Here is a 24,213-nt window from a genome sequence, read left to right as displayed (position 1 = left end):
CAGTACTTCCAGTGACACACAGGTAAAACACTGTAACTTCACTTTCCATTGCATTTTTGTTTTGGAAATTGACCATGGCATATTCTATGGCCACTTACTGTACCCTTTGGCGCCTCTGTGTTCAGATCTCTGAGCACCCCTCTCTGCCTCCTGTTGTGTTGACTGCTGCCCACCATAGGTCACACCTATGTATACATGGCTGTAAAGTTGAATTGCAATGTTTACAGCTTGTTAAACAAATACATATTTGAATCAATTGACAGACTCCATACTTGTATTTGTTCTAAAGGTGTTCATTTATGTGCTAAGAAGTGGAGGAGGTATTGCAATGGGCTGGGTTGATGATGGAGGAAAGTCCAGGGTAGAGTCCAGTCTATTGGTATCACAGGTGCATTGTCCAATGGGGCAAAGGAAGGGGATCAATAGCAGTTCAAGGTGGACAGGGTGACAGAATGGGACAGAAGGGTGACAATCAAGACAGTCTTATTTCCTGGCTGGGGTCTTAGCAATGTTCACTGGCTTCTGTCTGGATCGCAGGGACCTTTTGCATGGTGGCTCTCCATCTGCAGGGGGTGGGGTGCTGGTGGCCTGTTGTTCCTGTGGCGGGGCCTCCTGTCCACTAGCACCGGCGGAGGTGGAGGGCTGTTCTTAGGTTGGTTAGTGTCAGGGGCCCATTGGTGTGCCACTGCCTCCCTCATGGTGTTGCCCATGTCTGCCGGCACCCCTACAATGGTGACCAGGGTGGTGTGGATGCGTTTGAGGTCCTCCCTGATCCCCAGGTATTGTTCCTCCTGCAGCCACTGGGTCTCCTGCAACGTGTACATTATCTGGCCCATGGTCTCCTGGGAATGGTGGTATGCTCCCAGGATCCCTGCAAGTGCCTTGTGGAGAGTGGGTTCCCTGGGCCTGTCCTCCCCCTGTCGCACAGCAGTCATCCCAGCTTCCCTGTTGTCCTGTGCCTCTGTCCCCTGAACCGTGTGCCCACTGCCACTGACCCTAGGTCTCTGATTGTCTTGGGTTTGTGGGGTTGCCTGGGGTACCTGTAGTGGTGGACAAACTGCTGATTGACGTGTCCTGGGGACGGAGGGATGGGCCCACTGGGTGGGTGCTGTGCTGGTGTTTCCTGAGGGGGAGGCTCTGTGGAGGGTTGGGACTGTGGCAGGGTAACCGACTGTCCAGAGGTCCCTGATTGGCCAGGTTGGTCATCGTGATCCAGGCATGCAGAGCTGCTGTCAGCACTGTGGGCCTCTTCTGTGAGGGGACTGGATGTTGGTGACACCTCCTCTTTGGTAACGTTGAGTGGGGGTCCTGTGGGGATGAAATGCTTGTGCATGGGTATGTTTCCCTCTATGGTTGTTCTTAGCAAGGCAGCTTTGGCTTGTGTGAGTTGTGATTCGGTTGATTAAGTGATGGTCACTAGTGTGCATGCTGTGGTGATGGGTGTCCATGCATGTCTGTGATGGGTGTTCATGCATTGGTGTTGCATGCACGGCTTGGTATTGGGATGGGTGGTTTGTGATGGTGGGGTATGTGTGAGGTGGTGGAGTGATGGGGTAAGGGTAGGGGTAAGAGTTTGTGATGGCATGCAGGTAGGGTGGAGGATATAGTAGTAAAGATTTGACTTACCAGAGTCCAGTCCTCCTTCTACTCCTGCGAGGCCCTCAGGATGCATGATCGCCAAGACTTGTTCCTCCCATGTTGTTAGTTGTGGGGGAGGAGGTGGGGGTCCACCGGCAGTCCTCTGTACGGCTACCTGGTGTCTTGCAACCATGGAAGGCATCTTACCCCGTAGGTCGTTCCACCTCTTCCTGATGTCATCCCTTGTTCTTGGGTGCTGTCCCACAGCATTGACCCTGTCCACGACTCTCCGCCATAGCTCCATCTTCCTTGCAATGAATGTCTGCTGCACCTGTGATCCGAATAGCTGTGGCTCTACCCGGATGATTTCCTCCACCATGACCCTTAGCTCCTCCTCTGAAAACCTGGGGTGTCCTTGGGGTGCCATGGGTGTGGTGTGAGTGGTGTGTGTGTGAGGGTGTGTGGGGTGCTGTGTTGGGGTTTGTGCTGTGAGGTGTGTGGATGGTGTATGGGTGATGGTGTTCTGTGGCTCAGATTGAGTGGGTGCTCCTGGCTTGTCTCCCTCTCAGTTGGCAATATTGTTTTTCGTTGAAAAGGATTGTGGGTATTGTGGATGTGTGTTTTATATTGGATTGGGTGTGTGGTGTGTGTATGTGTGTCAGGTGTGTCTAGTTTGAATTGTCCAATGTGGTGTAGTTTTGTTTGTATATGTGTATTTTGAGCGTGGCGGTGTGTACCGCCAATGGTTTACCGCAGTTGAAAGACCGCTTCGGTGATTCGTGGGTCCTGATGCTGTGGGCGTATTTCTGTTGGCATAACAGTGTGGGTTTTGGTACCACCAGTTTATCACTGACTTTGGGCTGGCGGACCTGTGTGGGTGTCTGTTTAGTGGCAGATTTCTCTGTGTGGGTCATAATTCCCGTAACGGTATACTGCCGCGGTCACGGTATCTTGGCGGCCGTCAGCACGGCGGTCAGCAGCATTTACCACCAGGGTTGTAATAAGGGCCTATGTCTCTAATATTCACAGAAACATACACATTCTTACATGGAGATCCTTTCTTGGAACATCAGCTTTTTTATTATAAAACACTACTTTGACCCATGTACGTTGGAGGGAGAGTCCAGCCAGATCACCACGACTGTATGCTGATTGATGAGTGCTTCGCTGAAGCTGCTTATGTAGACTACAGGCCTCTTGCTCAGGTATGAGAGATGATGTCTTCCCAGTGGAACCTGAAGGGCAGAATTAGAGCTTAACATGCTGTGCCCTAACATAGTGTAGGTAGGAACTATTCTAAAAAACCGTAGTGACAATATGGTAGCGTTATTTTTATATTTTACTCTCCTTGTCACAATTTTAATCCTGTCATGCTTCATTGTCCTAGTTATTGCAATACATGGTTTATTCTCTAAGATGCAGTTGCTTCAATAAAACTTTATTGAACTACACTGTGCCTCTGATTGTCCTTGCATATGTGAGACTAATGTAACTGAGAGAAACGCATGAGATCTGAGTGACCACAATTTCCATGAGGGGTCATTTGTGTCATGGCCCGGTTGCCCAATCATCCCGGCTCTTGGGTGGAGATGAGGCACTGCTAGTTAGCCGGAACAAAATCCGGATTAGGCCGATAGGTGTCACCTGGTGGGGGTTCAGACTCAGTCCCCCACAGTACAAGTGATTCTGCCGACAATCCTTTCAGAGAAAGCAAAGGAGAACAGATCCTGAATTAGTTGCCCAGGTTCCCACAGTCAAGGGGAAGAACAAGAGGTGTGGCAAACCCACCTCAAAACCTCTCACAGCCCTGAAGAAGTCTGTTCCCAAACGGAAAGAACTGGAGCTTAAAGGAGAATAGGATCCTGTTCTGACAGACTTGCCAGACCTCTCTGATCTACATGGGGCAGAAGGACGCTCCAGTAAGGAATTCAGTCAGGTACAGAGAGATTGCCCAACTCTTGAAAGTCTTCTGCGCAAGGCTGAGGTCCAAGAACAAGGGAAAACCATTGGAACCCACAGGAACTACTGGAAAGTGGGTGTCCTGTATGGAGAGGCTAGGCACATTACCAAAACACTAGGCAGATAACTGGTAGTCCCCCATCGTTGCTGGACATTCCTCTTAAACTTAGCCCATGATATCCCCTTGGCTAGACATTTGGACCAAAACCTAAAAAAAAATGATCAATCACTTTCACTGACTCCAGATGTCTGAGAAGATGAAGGAGTTCTGTCACTCATGCACCACCTGTCAAGTCAGTGGCAAGACAAAAGGGCAATCCAAAGCTCTCCTTACCCCATTTCCAGTGATTGGGAGGGTAACTGATATGGAAGTACATAGTAGGGGGGCATAATAGGGGTCCATCCGCAAGCCACTAGGACCTAAGATAGCTTAAGGGAATGGGCCTAACTTGATTGTGGTGGACCATGCCATTAGGTACTTTGAGGCCATACTTCTAAAGGCAGTGAGTGCGCCTCTAGTGGCCAGGGCCCTGTCAGGTACCATTACAAGAACAAGGATACCAAATAGAGTAATCTCAGATAGGTTGCATGTCTGCAAACTTGAAGGCAAAGTGGGGTGAGTGTGAGTTGACTTGCTAATTCCACAAGAGTCTAAGGCGGTCACCCGCCATGCGGTCACCGCCAAATGGCCGGTCCGCGGTCAGGAGACCGCGGATGCCATTCTGGCTTTCCCGCTGGGCCGGCGGGCGACCGCCAAAAGGCCGCCCGCCGGCCCAGCGGGAAAGCCCCTGCAACATAGAAGCCGGCTCCGAATGGAGCCGGCGGTGTTGCATGGGTGCGACGGGTGCAGTAGCACCCATCGCGATTTTCACTGTCTGCAAAGCAGACAGTGAAAATCTTCATGGGGCCCTGTTAGGGGGCCCCTGCACTGCCCATGCCAGTGGCATGGGCAGTGCAGGGGCCCCCAGGGGCCCCACGACACCCGTTCCCGCCATCCTGGTTCTGGCGGTGTAAACCGCCAGAAACAGGCTGGCGGGAAGGGGGTCGGAATCCCCATGGCGGCGCTGCAAGCAGCGCCGCCATGGAGGATTCCCTGGGCCAGTGGAAAACCGGCGGGAAACCGCCAGTTCCCCTTTTCTGACCGCGGCTTTACCGCCGCGGTCAGGATGGCCCTGGAAGCACCGCCAGCCTGTTGGCGGTGCTTCCGTGGTCCCCGGCCCTGGCGGTCATGGACCGCCAGGGTCGGAATGACCCCCTAAATGCCATGATTATAGGGTTATATGAGAAACCCCAAAGGAAGTGGGATGTCCTGTTTCTATGCTTTTCATTGTCATACGGCAGGCGCCACAAAAGGCAGTGTGTTACAGCCTTGTTGAACTTTTGTACAAGCCCTCTGTTAGAGGTCCCTTAAGTCTAGTACAAGAAGGGTGGGAGAAGCCAGTCAAGGAATTCAAACAGATTATATGCTGAGCCTTTATTCCAACATGGAGAGGGCTAACAAGAGCTTGGATGTCACTGAGGAGCTGATGAAGCACTGGTATGACCAGAACTCCATCTTAGTGGAATACCAGCCAGCTCAAAAGGTGAGGGTTCTGTAGCTCGTGGGTCCAAGGGAACTTCAGAACAAGCGGACTGGAGCCTTAAGATTGCTGGAAAATATGGGTAAGGTTACCCACATGGTGGACCTTGATACCACCAGACAACCCCACAAAGTAATCCATATTAACTCACTGAAACCCCACTTTGAGCAGCCTGACCTGACCATGGTGCTAGTCACTGAAGAAGGAGAAGATGCAATGAAGATCTCTCAGCTCTCCTATCCCACAATGCAAAGCGTGGTTCAGTGGTGACAGTAGTACTTTCCATAACACTGACAGTGCATCAGCAGAGAGACTGTCACCAATTGTTTGGCAGGTTTGCTGGACTGTTCTTCTCGACACTTGGACTGACCCAGTAGTCTGCCCACAACATTAACAGTGGTGATAGTTTACCTGTCAAAAATAAACTATACAGGTTGTCAGACAAGGTAAGAGTCTTCAGTTAGGCAGACATAGGTGAGATGTTGTCCCTGGGGGTGATTGAGCCTACAGTAGTCCACAGTCCATCACAGTGGTACTGGTACCCAAGTCCAACCTCCAAACCAACAATTCTGTGTGAACTTCATGTCCTTAGCCATGTCTGATATTTTCTATAGCTGGAGTCCCTTAAGATATTCTGTGAAATGTCCTACGTATCGGTCTTCAATTAAATATAAATTACGGAATATAAGCAATGGAATATAATACATGTTTTAAAAGCTTGCAATTTTTCTTTCGGTTTCTCCTTATAGATTCTATGTATGTTTATGCATGTTTTTCTTCAGTTTTCTGCCTAATAGTTTTCAAGGTTTATTGTCTACTGCAAGATATTTAAATTGAAACCGATTCTGCCTTATTCCATTCTAACTCCCTATTTGCTCTCGTAGTGATAACATGTTTCTCCAAGGTTTTAGGGAGAAAGTTGGTTTGTGAGACTGCTCTAGTGATTGCAATTTAATAGTCATTTCCATAGCCACTGTGCACCTTGCTGACTCTACAATATATTGTAGCCTAATTACATCTTTTAGAGAGCCTCATCCAATTTCAAGACTACAATCACCCATATTGCTAAATAAGAGATATTTGATTTTATTGTGCATCGCTGTTTTGGCAACAAGGTCTTTCAGTTTTTTTTTTATAGTTTGTCCCTCTATTTTGTGTTTGCCATATTGTGTGCCACAATATTCTTGCATATCCTTGTCCTCTATATTTCACAGTACAACGTGTGTAAGTGAGGTATTTTAATATTGATTCATTACTCTGTAATTGTTGTTGATAGCAAAAACAAACTGCACATGCTTTCAGTTTTCATGGGATTTTCAGATTCTTCTCTAAGAACTAGTTTCCCCATATTTAGATTAGGTATGCTGTGTCACAGAGAGCACAATGGAGTCTCACCAAATAAAAAAGACGACTTTCGGAAATGTGTAGGTTTTCCCATAACTGTACTTGTAAATTTGATGGGGGGAGGGCTATGTGATGTGTCTAATTCAGCAAAATTTAGATTATAGATGTCTATATTTGCAGTCGATGTGTCAAATTAGGTAGGCTTATATGAAGATGGAGAGTGTTGAGCGGGCCAAATGTTTGTGCTAAATTGTGTGTTCAGTGATGTGTTGATTAAGTGCTGCCATGTTGTGAACTTTTAGGGACTTCCAATACTGAACTTCTCATAAACACTCACAGGTTCTCAAAGGCTCCACTTGATTACTGAATCCTACTATTCTCCCCCTCATACATATCTCTGGATCTCATGGATACTTTGCTGTTGGGTCTGTCAAAAGGCATCTGCAAATGGCTATATAACTGCTGTCCCCTGTACCTGTTTCCACTCACACAGCACCTGCTCCTAAGGCACTAGGGGCCAGATGTAGGTAGGCTTTTGCACCTCGCAAACGGCGAAAAACGCCGTTTGCGAGGTGCAAAAGCCCTCAAGCGATGCAGAAACACATTTTGCGAGTCGGAACCGACTCGCAAAATGTGTTTCCGACTCGCAAATAGGAAGGGGTGTTCCCTTCCTATTTGCGACTCGCACCGCGATTTAAGTTGATTTGTGACCGCGAAAGCGGTCGCAAATCAACTCGCAGTTACCATCCACTTGAAGTGGATGGTAACTCATTCGCAAAGGGGAAGGGGTCCCCACGGGACCCCTTCCTCTTTGTGAATGCTCACAAAATTATTTTTTCAGAGCAGGCAGTGGTCCTATGGACCACTGCCTACTCTGAAAAAAACCGAAACAAAAGGTTTCGGTATTTTTTTCTATTTGCAGCTCGTTTTCCTTTAAGGAAAACGGGCTGCAAAGAGAAAAAAAAAACTGCTTTATTTAAAAGCAGTCACGAACATGGAGGTCTGCTGACTACAGCAGACCTCCATGTTTGCGAGTGCCTATACTCGCTATGGGGCCGCAATTTGCGACCCACCTCATGAATATTCATGAGGTGGGTCATTGCGACCCCATAGCGAGTTGCAGTCGGTGTCTGAGACACCGTACTGCATACCAATTTGCGAGGTGCAAATTGCGAGTCGCATGGACTCGCACTTTGCATCTCGCAAATTGGCGTTTTGCTACATCTGGCCCTAGAAGTACGATATTGCTGAACTGGGGAGTTGATTGGCTGCTGCAATAGGGCCCTTATGCACCTTAAAAAAGCAAAGTAATGGGATGGTGACTCTGAGCCAAAATCTAGTCCGTTGTTTTTCCTACTATGCCACTCTGGGCAGAAACCAGCCATATGAAAATCAGTGTGTAACTACCAGTGTATGGGATTCATTTAAGGATTCGACTTTTCATTTTTTTGTTTTCCTCAAGCACCTTCAGGCATGCTGTGGCTATATTTAGCATGCACTGAATGGCCAAGCATACACACTCAGGAGCCTTTTCTACAGCCTTCTGCCGCATAGAGGTTCCTTCAGATGAACCACTAAATAGTATGGAGTCCCATCTTGTTAAACAATTATTCATTACAGGCCTGATTTCAGGACTTCAGGATGCTATGCAAATAGCTGTCAAGGACTGTATGGTGATTTTACTTCCGGACTGTAGGAAGAAAGAGTGACTTTTCCCAGTGGCCATGGTGCCTCTGCTAATATCTAAAGCACCAAAGGCCTAGACCAAATTAAAAGAGGGGAAGTCGTCAGAAAGATATTTTTTGTAGGTACTTAACTTTTATTTCATTGTTCATCTTTCCAACTATTATCGCCGATGCTTTGAGAGAGATATAACCAGCTAATACCCAGTGACTGATATGTGTTATTGCTTCGAGTAATTAAAGAGCCATTCTGGATGCCTTCCACAAGACAATATTTGTCCAGATGTACAAACTGGAGAATTTGCACCACACCTTTATCTTATGTTGTGTGATGCACAGGATAGCAATAAGGAAGCAGGCGTAGAAGCTCAATGAGCAGGTTTCACATGATAATGATGTGGAGGAGGAACTCATGGGCAATGCACTATTCTTGGAGGTGGTGCATTCAACTCTCTTTAGGGACCATCTAATTGGAAAATATTACAGAGCTCAAGGTCTTACCATGTTAAAAGTAGAGCAGATCAGTAACATTTTCCAAAACGTTTGTAAATTCAACACTATCGCCCTGATTAAGACTTCGGCTGACAGAAAATCCCATCTGCCGAAGTTCCGATGGGTAGGTTGCCTCCCCACAGGGGCCATTACGTGTTTCCCGCTGGGTCAGTGGGGGGAAACAGCCTACGGCATTCTCTCAGGCCTGTAATAGAGCCAGAGGCAATACTACTAGCACCTGTTGCAATGTTCACTGTCTGCAAAGCAGACAGTGAACATTGCAACGGGGCTGGGCAGGGGGGCCCCTGCACTGCCCATGTCCCCTGAGGCTCCGGCACTCCATCTGTGTCAGCCTTTTCATGGCTGTGGTACCACCAAGAAAGTGCTGGCGGAGAAGGGGGTCGTAATCCCCAGGCTTGCCGCACTGCCCTGGTGGATTAGGACCACCAGCACCGCCATGCCGATGTGCAGTTGAAATCTGGCGGTGATGGCGCTCCGAACATAATATGACGCTCGGACCGCCACATTGGTGGCCGTCCGACCACAACCGTGGCCCTGGCGGTCTTTAGACCAACAGGGTCATAGTGAGGTCCTATATAATGCTAATTCTACCAATGCAACTCTCCCCTACTCAGACCTCAACTTCCTCATCATAACCCACATACAATTTAAATACCGTTGCAGAAATAAATATTCACCTCCTATGTGGTGAGGGCTAATTAACCATACTAGATTAAATTAATGTGAGAAATTTCATTGAGGAATTCTCCAAGTGTCCATTGATATATGTGTACCTAAAATCAAATGCAGACCTATCTAAACATTTGACAATATACCCTGAAAAATAACATTTAGAAGCCAGAGGTAACCAGACCATCTTCAGATCTGAAAGTGTCTTAAAAAAATTACAAATAGAGTTACTGTACCTGCTACTTAAGATATTGTATTATATCCTGAAGTGAGTTGACACTAAAAAAAGTAAAGATCTGAAGCTCGAAAAACCCATGCAAAGTCCTGAAAGGGTGGCTAGGGTCAAGCCATATTTGTGTTATCAGTATGGCTTGCCCATGGCAGTGACGGAGAAGTTCCAACGGCAACAAGTTGCATATAAAACAGTGTAATCTTCTATACAAACAAATGAGTATGTTTCTTCTATAGATAATTTAAATGAAAAATAATCAGCATTTTCTCAATTTGCTTTTAATCTGTTTTAGTAGGGTCTAAATAGAAAATAACGTGACCGTAAGAGATATTTGAATAAAAATGGCAAGTCCCTCAAAAATGTATCAAAGAAAAGTTGAAAGTATAATTCCGAAACAACTCCTGTGGAGAATTTTTGTCTCAAAAATTAAGGATGTGGTGCTATTAGGTCGACAAAAAAAGTACAGTGTAAAAACTGCCAGCTTTAAAGATCTAAAAAGATAGCCTTCGTAGTTATGTGCTTTTTCCTCAGCACTTCATTTGCTCTCGCGGAAAAAATAAAAATCCCTGTCCAAGCATGTGTCACAAAATGTTTTTTTACCCAATTTAACATACTTGGGCTTGTGCAAAATAAAACTCCCTGTCCAAGCATGTGTCACAAAATGTTTTTTTACCCAATTTAACATACTTGGGCTTGTGCATATTGACACCTAAACGAATCTTGTCTAATCTGTGTAGATGGGCCAAGGTCAGTCTGTCCCTGGAATATGGTACTATTCCAAAATTATTCCTTGAAGCTGTTCTCCACTAGGAACTATCAAGTCCGTTTTGAGGACACTGATAATTGCTCTGGTTACACACTGTTTGTGATAATAATGTTTATGCTGAGATATAAAAGATGTGCTGACCCTTTAAACTGCGGTCAGCAAATGCATGCATGGTGGGAAATTGAAAAGTGAAACTGAGCCATGCCAATTTATATACACGAGTGCATTATAAACAGTGCCACTGTATCTTTGCGGCAAGAAAGGACTGATTTATGCATCAGGGCTGTATCATTTAAATAGTAAGGAAATGCAAAGTATGCACTATATTACGCCTTTACAGGCGATTGTGTGTCACATTTGTGGGACACAGTTCTTTCTATTTGCACTAATTACATATAAATCCTTCCTGAATATTCCCATTTTATTTCCAATTTAAACGTTTGGGGCCAATTTACAAAGGCTTTTAATAGTGTGAAAAAGAGTAAAGGAATACTACTTTATGCCCTTAAGTCTTTTTACGAAAACAAAAGAGGGGCGTGGCTTCGAGTGGAGAAAATGGCAGCTGAAATCTGAACTCCTCACTGGCTCATTCACAATACGTGCATGTAATGTTGCTGACGGGGAGGGTATGGCACACTTGTGACGTACCATGTGCAACCCAAGGGGAGAGCCGACCTATCTCTACCCTCTAGGGGTGCACTTCCTCCCCTCCCCGCACTTATAGCCACGGTTGGTTTGCACCCAGGTCACGAGGTGGCAGAAAATATAAGGCTGGGACGGATGGGGAAGCAGAGTAATCATGATCTCCCATAAGCACAGCATACCACAGAAAGGCTTGTGGGGTCTGTTATTGGGCCTTGGCCCAGCGCAGCGATCGTGCCGGTTGCCGGAGCCCAGCAACACAATAAACTGGCGACGAGGGCGGGCGGATCCCCTGCTACACAAGCCCGCAGTCACACCTCTGGGAGCCTGCTGTTGACTCCACAAGCCAGGCATAAGGCACACGCGGTGCATGCATCTGGCCATCCATGCCCTGCTGCCCTCAGCCGCTCGGCATGGGGAGTGCTTCAGGCCAGGGAGAGGGCGAAAATTGCATGGTCTCGAGAAGAAAGGACCTGATGGGTGTAACAACATTAACTCTGCCCTGCAGCCTGAAGGCAAGTAGGAGACACTGCCTTCCCCCCACCTGGGACCAAAGGGGGGCATAACAGGACTCAGAGGAAAGATTGTAACTCTGATACAGACTCATTAACTCACCGGCCCATCATCAGTGTGACACTGTGCAGATGCCTCAGGAACACGAGGTGGACGAGGCAGTCACCACAGGCCCACACCCATAAAAGGTACCATCTGACAGCATATAGTGACCCCTAGCTCCACCCACGGCCACGGTGCGTACAAAGGGAGAAGTCTGGCACAGCACTCTGCGTCACTCGTGACAGACCCCCGAAGATGGCCAACATTCCCCCAGTGGAGCCCTTCCTCTTGGACGGTGCTCCGTATGCACAAGTGCCTAGATGGAAGGACTGGATGGAAATTGTGACTCTCTATTTTGACGCCATGAAGATCGCGTATGAGAGAAAATATGCCATAATCATTCATTTAGGAGGAAAATAGCTGCATTGCATGTCCAAGCTGCTAACAGAGACACACACAATCCTCCCGACAGCGCTCAATGTGTACTATGCACCCATGCTAAACATGGACTATGAACGGTTTATCTTCCGGAAAGCCAGACAGCAGGAAACCAAATCCCTTGATGTCTTCTACACGAGACTCAAAGAGCTAGCTAGCACATGTGGATTCGCTGATGAAGGAGATGAAATTCGGGGCCAAATTATTCAAGGATGGGCATCCGCCAACCTCAGAGAGCACCTCCTGGAAGAACCAGGAAAACCACTTGCAGACATACCAAATTTAGGGAGAAATAAAGATCTATCCAAGGCTTGAGCATCTTATATGGAAGCAGCCCTACACAAACCCATAAAGATGGAACCAGCCAATGCGGTCGTGTCCCCAACCCCTCCCAAGAAACCATCACGACAGGGAAAGACACCCAAGTTGTGTGGATACTGTGGCGGTCCCATTCACCTACCTGCTGCCTGCACGGTGAGAGAGAAGAGATGCGCAGCCTGTGGAAAGAAAAATTATTTTGCAAAGGTATGCCGCTCCAGCAGGAAAGGGCCAACTTCGCCGAGCATCAACATGCTAGTGGACCTCACCAGTGACATGGATGATGAGGAGGAGGCCGAACACATGGTCCATGCGGTGTTCCCCATAGGACTGCCATGCAAACCCATATCACCTTCTCCAACGTCAAGTACGAGTTGGCATTAATTTTGTACTAGCCACAGTAGACACTGGAGCCTCCATTAATTTGCTGTCCTGAGAAATGTACTAGCAACTTCAGCTGCCACCACAACTCCAGAAGATGCAAGTCAGAGTCTTTGTGTATGGACAACACTGGCCGCTGGCCATCAACGGGAAGTTCCACACCCTCATCTCACATGAAACAGAGTCGTACAATTCAGCAGTCTACGTCATGGAAGAAGGTAAGGGCAGGCTTCTAGGATACAAAACAGCAGAAGCCCTCAAGATTGTGACTTTCATCTTTGGAGTACATCAAGAAGCCGCAGCCCATATTGTGGATGAATTTCAGTATGTGTTCCAAGAAATCGGCTGCCTAAAAGGGAAAGAGGTGACACTACATATCGACCAGACGGTCGAACCCGTCACACTAAGACATCAGAGGATTGCTTTTCACCTAAGGCCTCAAGTGGAGAAGGAACTGGAAAAACTAGAGGCCGAAGGCATCATCGAAAACGTGTCCGGATCATCCCCATGGGTGTTCCCGATTGTGGTAGCAAGAAAACCAAAGCAACGGGGAAAAGTACACATCTGTGTTGACATGAGGCTGCCCAACATAGTGATCAGAAGGAATGCCATCTCACGCCAACGATAGACGATCTGCTGACAGAATTAAGCATGCATGCTGGTTCTCCAAAGTCGACCTCCGATCAGGATACCACCAACTCACACTGGCTGAAAACTCGAGGTACATTACCACCTTTTCGACTCACATTGGCCTCATGCAGTATCGCCGGCTGAACTTCGGCATCTCCAGTGCCGCAGAGGTCTTTCAGAACACAGTCAGAGAGCTCCTGGGTGGCCTCTATGTGGTGATAAATGTCAGTGATGACATTCTCCTAAATGGCAAGTCAATACCTGAGCATACCAGCCGCCTCCGAGGACTGATCCAGAGGACCCCGGACTCGGGGCTCACCCTTCACCATGACAAATGTGAATTCATCACCCAATGGATCAGCTTCTTTGGCTGCATGTTCTTGTCAGAGGGAATCGCCCCTGACCGGGAAAAGGTTCACATTATCAAAGAAGTCACTTCCCCCACCAATGTATCAGAAGGCCGCAGTTTCCTGGGAAAGATGAACTACTGTGGTAGGTTCATCCCAGACCTCACCACCCCGGCACAGCCACTGCAGGAATGGCTTGAGTCATCTATGCCCTGGCATTGGGAAGAAGCACTGGAAAAGCCCTCTCAAGTGACCAAAGAGGCACTCTCCGCTGATACCACCCTCCTCTACTATGACCTCCAGAAGGACACTAATATCGCTGTGGATGCCAGCGAAAAAGGACTCGGAGCTGTCCTGATGCAAAGACCAACGGTAGGAGAATGGGCCCCAGTAGCATTCACCAGCCGGTCCCTAAAAGGGACAGAACAGAGGTACTCTAAGATGGAGAAAGAAGCAATCGCTGTCCATTTTTGTAGTCATCACAGAACATAAGCCACTCATTCCTCTGTTTCGAGGAACAGCATTGAAACCGCCTCTGAGAAATCGAAAAGTGGATGCTGCAGCTGCAAGAATATGATTGTCAGGTAGAATATCAGCCTCTTTCCACCAACCCTGCGGACTATCCAGACACCCACAAGCTGCGACACCGGGGAAGAAGAGGCAGCCAGAGAGACAGAAGAATATGTCCAGTATGTGGTGGGTCGATCACACCCCAGGCCTATCTCTGTAGACCAGGTTAAGCAAGCCACCGCCCAGGATGAATGCCTTCAACAGGCATTGGAAGCAGTCAGAACCAACCAGTGGCATTGTTGCAAGGAAAAGTGGGCCCAAAAGACTCTAGAAGCCCGACAGATTATGGAAAGCCTGTACCATGTGCGCCACGAGCTAGTGGCTGAACCCAATGGATGCCTGCTTCGAGGACACAAACTAGTCATCCCCACCAGCCTCCATAGCCAAGTGATCCAACTCAACCACGCTGGGCATCAAGGGATAGTTAAGACCAAAAGCCTGCTGCATACAAAGGTATGGTTTCTGCTTATGGATGAGCAAATGGAGATGGTGGTTAAATCCTGTTCCTGATGTCAAGCTACAGGTGCTCCTTCCGCCCCAGTGCCCGTCATCACTGAGGTGGGGCCGTGCCAACCCTGGTTCTGTGCCAGTCTAGATTTCAGCAGCTTGCCTGATGGAAGGTACACAATGGTCATCATCTACCCAGAAGTGTAAATCATCTCATTCCAAGCAGACCAGGACTCACTCCCCAAGCTAGAGAAGCTGATGGCCACCCATGGCCTGCTCAAAAAAATACATACCTACAATGACCCCCGTTCCAGAGTCACAAGATGGCAGAGTACCTAAAATCATGGAACATCAGCCACCGACGAACCACCCGAGGTGGTCCCAAACCAATGGGGAAGCAGAGCGGTTCATGAGAACACTTAACAAGGTAGTCTGAATTGCCCATGCCACTCATCAGCCCTATGACTAGGCTATCTAATCATTCCTGAGAAACTATCATCAGACCCTTCACTCCACACAGAGGAGGCACCCGGACACATCCTCATGGGTAGAGTAGTACAGGACTCCATCCCGCATCATGCTAACTGGACCCCCACTCATCTTGGTGACAGAGGGTCCGTGCAAACACCGCCAATCCAGTGCCCATGCCAGCCAGCACCACTGAGTGCGACCATCAACTCTCTGAGAAGGGGATCAGGTGCTTCTCAACGATCGTTACCCCAGAAGCAGATTTCAACATTTGAAACAACGCCCTGAACGATCACAGACGTGCAGGGTACCAAGGTTACTGTTCGGCAGGGATCGGAGGTGGTGTCAAGGAATGTATCCCACTTCAAGAAGTTCCACTCACCGGTGATTTCTTGTGACCCGACAGCCTTGGAGGACAGCCAGGACAGAGGCAGAGACAGTAACCAGCCAGCCTTGTCTTCTCCTGAGCCCATCCCAAAGCCAAGAGTGGACTGAAGCAAAGTGAACCAACCTCTGAATGGCCTGGGTAGCCCCCCTGGGCGAGAGCCAGGCGGGGATCCCCTGGCACTAGAAGGGTGAAGTGACCAGACTCGATATCATCTCAGAGGTAATCCTGTCCCGTCTTTGCGACTGAGAGACTGCGTAGTGCACCAGTGAAACCCCCAGAGACCTCATAAAAAAAAGGTGAAACTGGGTTAGGAATTTATTTCAAGTTGGTTTATTTGTTTAAAAATAAAGGGGGAATGTAATGATGCTGATGGGGAGGGTTCAGCACACCTATGTGCGACCAAGGGGGAGAGCCAGCCTGTAGGGGTACACGGCCTCCCCTCCCTGCACTTATAGACATGGTTGGTTTGCACACGGGTCACAAAGTGGCAGAAATTAAAAGGCTGCGATGGATGGGGGAGCGGAGCAATCCCCCAGAAGCACAGCATACCACAGAAATGAGTGTGGGAGTCTGTTATTGGGTCTTGGCAGGTTTCTGGTGCAGGTTGCTGGAGCCAACGCAGTTGTGCGTCAAAAATGTTAACGCCGGCTAACGCCATTCCAAAGCGCCATGCGGGCGCCTTATTTATGGAATGACGTTAGCCGGTGCAGCTGACTGGTGTGCGTCAAAAAAAATGACCCACACCAGGCAGTGCCGGCGTAGGGGAAAATGGAGCTTGGGCGTCAAAAAATGGGGCAAGTCAGGTCTGAGGCAAAATATTGGCCTCAACCCGATTTGCGCCATTTTCTTTGACTCCCAACCCCCATTGAAATGACTCCTGTCTTAGCACAGACAGGAGTCATGCCCCCTTGCCCAATGGCCATGCCCAGGGGACTTATGTCCCCTGGGCATCGTCATTGGGCATAGTGGCATGTAGGGGGGCACAAATCAGGCCCCCCATATGCCACAAAAAAATAAAAAATAAATACTTACCTGAACTTACCTTAAGTTCCCTGGGATGGGTCCCTCCATCCTTGGGCATCCTCCTGGGGTGGGCAAGGGTGGCAGGGGGTGTCCCTGGGGGCATGGGAGGGCAACTCTGGGCACCTTCCGAGCCCACAGGTCCCTTAACGCCTGCCCTGAACAGGCATTAAAAAATGACGCAAAAACGGCTGGACGTCATTTTTTTTGACCCGCCCACTCCTGTGCGTCATTTTTGCACGGGAGTTTAAATAAGGCGCACATGCCTTGGAGTCATTTTTTAGACGGTAACGCCTACCTTGCATATCATTAACGCAAGGTAGGTGTCCATGCTAAAAAATGACGCAAACTCCAAGATCTTTGGCGCTAGACGGGTCTAACGCCAAAGTATAAATATGGAGTTAGCTTTGCGTCAGATTTGCGTGAAAAAAAACAACGCAATTCCGGCGCAAACAGAGTATAAATATGCCCCTTAGTATTCAAAGCCAGGCTCACCATTTAAGGTCTGGACTGTTGAACGTGGAAGGTGCTTGGAACTGGCAGAAGAGCTTGGCACACCAGAGAAAACACGTTAAAAAGAGCACTCAAAGTGTCAACAGTGTAGTTCACAGAGACTAAACTAGCTGCCTGCAATGGTGGGCATCAAAGGAGACACACTCATGTTGACATTGCAAAAAAAACTGAGATTGGTGAGAGAGAGAGAAAGCAGCCATGATCTCGGACCACAGTTTGTAACAGAAAGGCATTAAATATCAAGCATTTGCAAGCATTTGCAATGCATGGAGCCTCGCATGTTTTCAGTTGTTGGCCGGTGCTCTCGAGGACGGCTAAACACTGGAAAAGGCATGACGTATGCATGCCTTTCACTAATGAAATCAAGCAAATTTTAAAAGGCAAGCCCCAACAAACCAAAGAAAGTGATGGGCGTGACATGGGCATGGTTAAAACCCACAGAGAGATTACAACAGGGACAGAGCGCTTGCGCACTCGACCCTAAAAAGCAGACTGATGCAGAAACTACAGTACCAAAGCATGCCAACTGATTACACTAGTAAATAACACACCCATACACAGGCTAGCAACTCCCACACACATGCAAACAAACACCCGGACCAAACACACACAAACCAATATACACACACACACACAAACTACACACACATCATGGTCAACATACTTATGCCATCCACACACCACCCTGCACATACACATCACCATCACTGTCTAACACACACATACACAACACCACAGACTCACACAACAACATCTCTACTGCAAACAAACAAAGGGATTGGCAAGGAAAAACACTGCATACCTCCACACGAAAACACATACGGACAGCAACGCTTAACAACAACACACAACCAATCAATACCAAAACACTGCCATACAACGTGTCAGAAGTCACACCACGTCCACACACCACACAACTCACATGACAAATCCATCACCACATACATGCACACACACACAGCAACCACAAAATGCCACAAAACACCATCACAACATATCATACCAAGTCTAATGCACAAGTAAACCACACACCACATTCTGCAAGAAAATCACATCACATACACATAATACGCACCGACCAAATTGCACAACTACAACACATCCATCATGAAGGAAAGGCAGGACAAGTATGTATCCATTAAGACCAACAAGCAGTTTGCCCATGTACATTAGGCATAATTATTTTGCAACTAAATTAATGTACAGAAATAGGCCAACTGGGCAGTCAATAAAGTCCTAGTGCCCCAGGCACATACGTCACTTGTAATTGCCGCAACTTGACTCCTGACTGCAAAGTGGCCTCCACATGGTAGAAGCATCAAGGGGGCAGGCAGGCACCTCAGGAGTGATTGGGTGGTGGTGGTCGAGAGGGGGCCTTTAGTTTGGTAGGGGGTTCCTTTGGCATTGTCCTTGGGTTGGGGGGGCCTTGGGCTCGGTTTTGGGTTTTGGTGGAGGGTCTTTAGGTTGATTTTTTGCCAGGAGGAGGGGCATGGCCAACACCAGGGGGGGCAAGGGAGGACTGGATGGTGGAAGGGCTGGGCTCGGGGAGGGACACAGTGCGCTTTGGGGAATCACAGGATGGGAGAGTGGTAGGAAAGAGGAAAAATTCATAAAGGAATCTCTTCTTAGGGGCACAAGGGTGGTCATGGGAAGAGCGTTTGGGAGTGGAGGGAGAGGTTGTGAGTTGTGTTTGTGTAGGTGTCTTGGGTGCAGGTGCGTGGGTGCGTGGGTGGAAGCCATGTGTGTGGTGGATGTCTGTTGGGTGTGTGAATGCGGGCCTGTAGATGTTTTGGGAGGAGGGGGAGGAGGTGCAGGAAGATGTCATAGTGGATGAGTGACTGTCTGTTGGGGTGGTGCCTGCAGGTAAAGTGGATATGCTGCATGTTGGAATATTGGTAGTTGTGGTGAGTGCACATGTGGTGAATGGGTTGGATGTATGCAGATCTCGAAGTCTGGCGACTGTGGGTATGATGGGTCTTATAGCTGGATCAGGGAGTGTTGGTGTTGTGCCAGCAGGTATGAGTTGTGTAGTGTCTGGGAAAGAGGGGTTGATGTGGGGGTCAGTGTAGGGAGTGGATGTTGTTGTGTGTGCAGGTGGGTGTTGTCTGTGTGCATGCCAGTGGTGGGTCTTGTGGTGGCTCTGTTTGTCACTGCGAACCATGTCTGTTGAGGTGGATGAATGGCGGTCTAACTGTGTGCTCTGGATGGGTGTTGAGAGAGGGGTATGGGATTGAGAGGAGGTAGCTGGAGGGGAGACGGAAGACAAAGGGACATTGGCTGCCATCAATGAGGAGGCCAGAGCCTAAAAGGATCTCTGCAGGTCAGCCAGGATACGGTCAATGCCTTCCAGGTAGGCATTGCTCTGCTGTACCTGAGCTGCCAGTCCCTGGATGGCTTCCACAATGGTTGACTGACCCACAGAGATGGACCTCAGGAGGTCAATAGCCTCCTCAATGAGGGCAGCAGGGCTGACTGGGGAAGGAGCAGAGGTGTCTGCAGTGAAGTAGATGCCCACCCTTCTGGGTGAGCGGGCATGGGCAGCTGGGTGGGGAGCTACAGGGAGGCCGGTGATGGTAAATGGGGGTGGAGGACAAAGATGGTGCTGGGCTGGTCCCAAATGGGTGCACCACAACCATGGAGCATCTACGGGAGGAGGAATCTGAAGATCATGCAGATGTTCCCGTCTCCCCCGTGGCACTCCCCTCTCCCTCCATCCCACTGGTCCCCTCGGCTCCGCTGGTGTCAGCATTCTGGGTCTCATGGCCTGCTACTTCCACACTCGCCAGTGCCCCTTCTCCTTTGCCTGATGATGCTGATGCACACAAAGACAGAGGAGGAGAGGGAGGGAGGAAGAGAAAGATAGGGTGGGAAAGGATCAATACCCACCTACCATTAGCACAGATCAACATGTACATCTCTCCAAATAAATTATGGCATGCCATGACATTACAATGACACTGCATTTCAGAAAATATACATTGTGATAAGCAAGATGCAATGCTAAAACACCTGCTATTGTGGGAACATTTTGACTTAGTTAATTGGTCAACACTGAAACATTGCATAGCAGAATTATGATTGCCAAGACAATGTCATGCATGACATTTAAACACTAGTGTTTGACTCCAGAGACCACCCACGGTACTTACCACAACTACTACCATACCATATTTGCAAAGGCTAGTCCACAGAATGATAGCTCCTACAATAGATTTTGCTGTTCTATTTGCCTACATAGAGTCACATGCAGCAGAATGCAATGGCTGTTTCCTGACACGTATCCTACACTCTTAAGTCAACATATGTCAGCACGGTGAGGTATCATGGCCAAAACACTGTCCCATTGAGGACATATATGTAGAGGACCCCTGATGCCACCCCCAAAATCAGTCCATGGCAGCTACTGTGTATAGATGACCTTAGTCATAGTGGGAGACAAATACTGATGTGATGTGTCCACACTCACCCAACCATTGATTATATCAATTTGATATATACTGACAGCACTGTATTGCCACACATAATCGATTCAGAGCCTGCCAGGGAGACTGATACCCATTGTTGATGTGCATCTCCCACTGATCACATGTACATCTGCCCACAAGTAAGCCAACCAATCCCAAAAAAGGCCTATCATGTGCGAGGTGGGAGCCTGTACTTACCCCCTTGTGGCTGCTGTGCTGCCCTCAAGTGTCCGTCTACCTCAGGGTAGGCCACCACCAAAATGCGGGCTATTAGGGGGGTCAGGGTCCGACGGCAGCCCTCCCTCATTGGGAGGATGTCTCCAGCTGGGCTTCTGCAGTCTTCTGGGCCTAGCGTCTCAGGTCCTCCCACTGCTTTCTGCAGTGGGTGCTCCACCGGCTATCGACCCCAAAGGTCCACACTCGCTTGGCGATGACATGCCATATCCCCTTCTTCTGATGGGCGCTGACCTGCATGGGTGACACAGACAGAAGGAAAAACGTATGTAGAATGGCACCACATCAGCAGCAGTGGACTACTCACATCTTACATATCACATACCCACACTAACGTGTCTTCACGGCACAAACCCATGTACTCCATGGCTCCTGCATGCATCCATTCCCTGTGCAGTGTGCCAATGCCTTACAGCCTCACACACCACTGTCACACAGGACAATGGAATTAGGCTGACCTGTTCCTCTGGTGCCCCACAGAGCTGTCCATACAAGGGTAGGACCCCGTCCACAAGTCTCTCCAACTCCTCCTGAGTGTAGGTTGGGGCCCTATCACCTGCAGGATATGGCATGATGGCTCCCAGAGACAGTACACAGCAGCACACGAAGTGGAGGTCTTGCTTGCACGAGTGTCAGGAGTCAAGCGAGCTAGGTGGTGGAAAATGTCGGTTACGGCTGCCGCGTACATGACCGTCACCGCAGGGGTGATCTTCATTGGCTCCACTCCCCCATAGGCAACAATGTGATCCTATGAAGAGTTGCACGGCGGTTTTGAGTGCCTACCGCCATGATGACATAAGACAGCGGAATTAGGTCACTTCCATCTGTCCAGTGCACGCAGGACAGGCAGCTGCCATTTTAAGCACATTTTATGTTTTTTAATAGAATTATAAGTGCGTTATGCTAGACATATGTACCGGATGCTGTGTAGGCCTATGTTCTTCCATCATGTCTGGGCCCATAAATGTGATAATCATGCTACAGTGGTGTACTATGGGAGGATGTCAATTCCAGTGTATGTTCAGCAGCTCGGTACCTCCATGGGCAATGTAACCATATTAGGCACTGGTATTTGTACATGTGTGGGATGTCCTTGCCAAATATGCAGCTTTAATATGGAACATGAGACATGTGATGTGTGTGATATGCTGTTGTTCAGGGCCTGTAATGGGCAGGTAGGTTGGTTTACATGGGCCTTCTACATGGACATAATAGTATGCGACAACTGTTGGAGCCTGTCTATAGTGCTTGTTGTGTGCAACAAGGATCTTGTTCGCTAGCATATGTTGAGTGGGCATCAAGTTGTACATTCTCTCTTCTCTATCCTAAATACCCGGTATTGGGGAGAATGAGGCATGCACCAGTGTACCGCCCCCTAGTGGACCTTTCAGACCTGGAGGAGCGACACATCATCCAGACCTATCGTCTGAATTGTCACACCATAATGTGACTATGTACCCAGTTGGAGCCAGATCTATTGCCTGCTATCCGTAATCACTATGCTATCCCTCCTATAGTACAGGTCTTGTCTGTGATACTCTTCCTTGCCTCTGGCTCAATCCAGATTACAATGGGTTTGGCAGCAGGGATGTCACAGCCCACGTTCAGTCTTGTGTTGAGAGATGTACTGTCTGCTTTACTGAAACAAGTGGACAGCTACATCAGGTTCCCCAATTTGTGGATTTTCCTACTACTAAGGCTGACTTCTAGCATATTTGACACATCCCTAATGTGATAGGGGCCATTGATGGCACCCACATTGCTTTGGTCCCTTCCAGGGTGAATGAACAAGTCTATAGTAAAAGGAAAAGCTACTACTCCATCAATGTCCAGGTCGTGTGTCTCGCAGACCAGTACATCTCACAAGTGACGGCCAAGTATCCAGGATCTGTGCATGACTTCTACATTCTGAGAAACAGAAATGTCCCACACATGATGGCACAACTACAGAGAGAGAGAGTGTTGGAAAATGGGTTATTGGTAAGGGCAGGTAGGTACCTACACTTAGCAATAGGCCACTAACCTCCACTAAGGTCCAGTTAGGTCTCAGTAAATTAAACCCAGCTCAACCCCTGGTAGCTTGGCAACAAGCGTCAAGGCTTAACTTAGGAGACAGAGTGTAAAGCATTCAAATATCACAAAACAGTATTTAAATAAAACACAGGAAACAGTTTAAAAATCCAAAACCAATTAATAACAATAGACTATATTTTTATCTTTAAAATGACACCAAAATGAATAAAATCGGATAAGGGGAACCGGAGATGTGAATTTTTAAAGAATTATAATTTTTTTAGCACCTAGAAACAAAAAGCGCCAATCGGGTCATCTGGTTGCACCTCGACCGGGGCAAAGTCAAAGTTTCAGGCCGACCGCGATGGAGCCCTGCTCGGCTACAGGCCACGGGAGGCCTCGGTTAAAAGTTTACCTACACACTTAGGCCCTCATTCCAACCCTGGAGGTCTATGACCACCAGGGTGGAGGTCGCCGGAAGCACCGCCAACAGGCTGGCGGTGCTTCATCTGGCATTCCGACCGCGGCTGTAAAGCCGCGGTCGCCCAGCCGGGTCTGGCGGTTTCCCGCCGGATTACCCCCGGCTGGGAGAATCCTCCATGGCAGGCGCTGCAAGCAGCGCCGCCATGGGGATTCCGACCCCCTTCCCGCCAGCCTGTTTCTGGCGGTTTTCACCGCCAGAAACAGGATGGCGGGAACAGGTGTTGTGGGGCCCCTGGGGGCCCCTGCACTGCCCATGCCACTGGCATGGGCAGTGCAGGGGCCCCCTAACAGGGCCCCAGCATGATTTTCACTGTCTGCATAGCAGACAGTGATAATCGCGACGGGTGCAACCGCACCCGTCGCACCCCTGCAACACCGCCGGCTCCATTCGGAGCCGGCTTCAATGTTGCAGGGCCTTTCCTGCTGGGCCGGCGGGTGCTCCCTTGGCGGGCGCCCGCCAGCCCAGCGGGAAAGTCTGAATGGCTTCCGCGGTCTTTTGACCGCAGAGCGGCCAATTGGCGGTTCCCGCTTGGCATAGGAATGACCCCCTTAGTCTCTTTTTCGAAGATTTTCTTTAGCGGGATGAACCTGCCAGTCCAATCCGACTTCCTGGAGCCCTTCTCCGGATACGCGTCGTGGGAATCCTCGGTGGAGATTTTTACCTTCGGACTTAGTTATTTTTTCGAGGTGAAAATCCTTCGACCGAGGTAAAACTGGATCTTGATCCGACGTCCATGGAGCCCTCCTCGGATACGCTGGCTGGGATGTCCCGGTCAACTTTTTACCTTCGGACTTAGGCGGTCATTCTGACCGCGGCGGGCGGCAGTCGCCGCCCGCCATGCGGTCACTGCCAAATGGCCGCTCCGCGGTCAGGAGACCGTGGATGCCATTCTGGCTTTCCCGCTGGGCCGGCGGGCGACCGCCAAAAGGCCACCCGCCGGCCCAGCGGGAAAGCCCCTGCAACATAGAAGCCGGCTCC

The sequence above is a fragment of the Pleurodeles waltl genome, chromosome 1_2, assembly GCF_031143425.1.
Source record: "Pleurodeles waltl isolate 20211129_DDA chromosome 1_2, aPleWal1.hap1.20221129, whole genome shotgun sequence".
Taxonomy (NCBI): Eukaryota; Metazoa; Chordata; class Amphibia; order Caudata; family Salamandridae; genus Pleurodeles; species Pleurodeles waltl.
This window is presented reverse-complemented; position numbering follows the sequence as displayed.